The following is a 1,296-nucleotide window of genomic DNA, read 5'->3' on the forward strand; positions in this document are numbered from 1 at the left end:
AGGAGGGGACACCTGGCAAGAAGACAGGATGGTCGTTGAGAGATGTGTTGGGCAATCAGGAGACCAGGAGAGAGGAGAGACAGGAACCCAAGAGAGGACAGAGGACCTAGAGCAGCCGGGTGTGTGGTAGGAAGGGAGGCTGTGTCTGGAATGGGGGAGCTGAAAGGGCCTGAGTGAGCAAGTGGCCAGTGTGGTTTTTCCTGGAATGGAGAAGCAAGGGGAGGAAGAGGTTCGCAGGACAGCTGGGACATGGGTGAGTAGGTGAGGAGATCAGCCGTGGCAAGACAGATGTGACCAATAATGAGAAAAACCATGAGAGAGAGACAACTAGGAGTCAGGGCAGATGGCCTATAATCCTACCTACCACGTGGGAGGTGGAGGCAGAAGGATCAGGAGTTTAAGACCAGACTGAGATGATGCGCCAGGGCTTCGGTAGCTCCACGGCTTCGGTAACGACCGGCTGTCCACTGCTGCTTGAGCGGCGCCAGCACCTTCCCTAGGAGCTCGCAGCAGCCGGCTGGCCCCTGCTCCACGGTAACCATGTGCGACCAGAAGGCAGTGATCAAAAATGCAGACTTGTCGGAAGAGATGCAACAGGACTCGGTGGAGTGCGCTACTCAGGCGTCAGAGAAGTACAACATAGAGAAAGGATATCGCGGCCCATATCAAGAAGGAGTCTGACAAGAAGTACAACCCCACCTGCACTGCATTGTGGGTCGGAACTTCCGTAGTTACGTGACACACAAGACCAAACACTTCATCCACTTCTACCTGGGTCAGGTGGCCGTTCTTCTGTTCAAATCTGGTCAATAGCGTGGACTGTGCCAAAATCCATCCAAAAACAAGGATCCTAAACTCCAAATACCAGAGACTGAATCTTCAGCCTTGCTAAGGGAACACCTCGTTTGAATCTGTTGTGTTTTGTACAGGGCGCCATTCTCTGTCCACGTTTGTGGTTATAAAATTAGTAAAACAGCTTACATTTGTATTTATTTTCTAGTTCATACTTCTGTACCCCCATTTTTTTCTCCCTTAAGTCATTCCTTTAAAACAAATCTGTTGGAGGTGTTAAAAAAAAAAGACCAGACTGAGCTGTAAAACAAGTTTAAGGCTAGCCTGGGCTACATGAGATCCCGTCTCATAAATAAATAAATAAATAAATAAATAAATAAATAAATAAATAAATAATGCCGGGGCATGGAGCCTGTAAAAAGTCAGTGTGGTTAGTGTCACTATATAGACACTGTGATGGGTGAGACCCAGTGGTCACATGTCCATTAGGAAGAAGAGAGGGCC

At 48.5% G+C, this 1,296-nt stretch overlaps 1 pseudogene; it reads left to right on the plus strand.

The window, feature by feature from the left end:
• Positions 1-458: 458 nt before the first annotated feature.
• Positions 459-898, plus strand: LOC134482892 (dynein light chain 1, cytoplasmic-like; annotated as a pseudogene).
• Positions 899-1,296: the final 398 nt, after the last annotated feature.

Source organism: Rattus norvegicus, chromosome 1, assembly GCF_021556685.1.
Source record: "Rattus norvegicus strain SHRSP/BbbUtx chromosome 1, alternate assembly SHRSP_T2T, whole genome shotgun sequence".
Classification (NCBI taxonomy): Eukaryota; Metazoa; Chordata; class Mammalia; order Rodentia; family Muridae; genus Rattus; species Rattus norvegicus.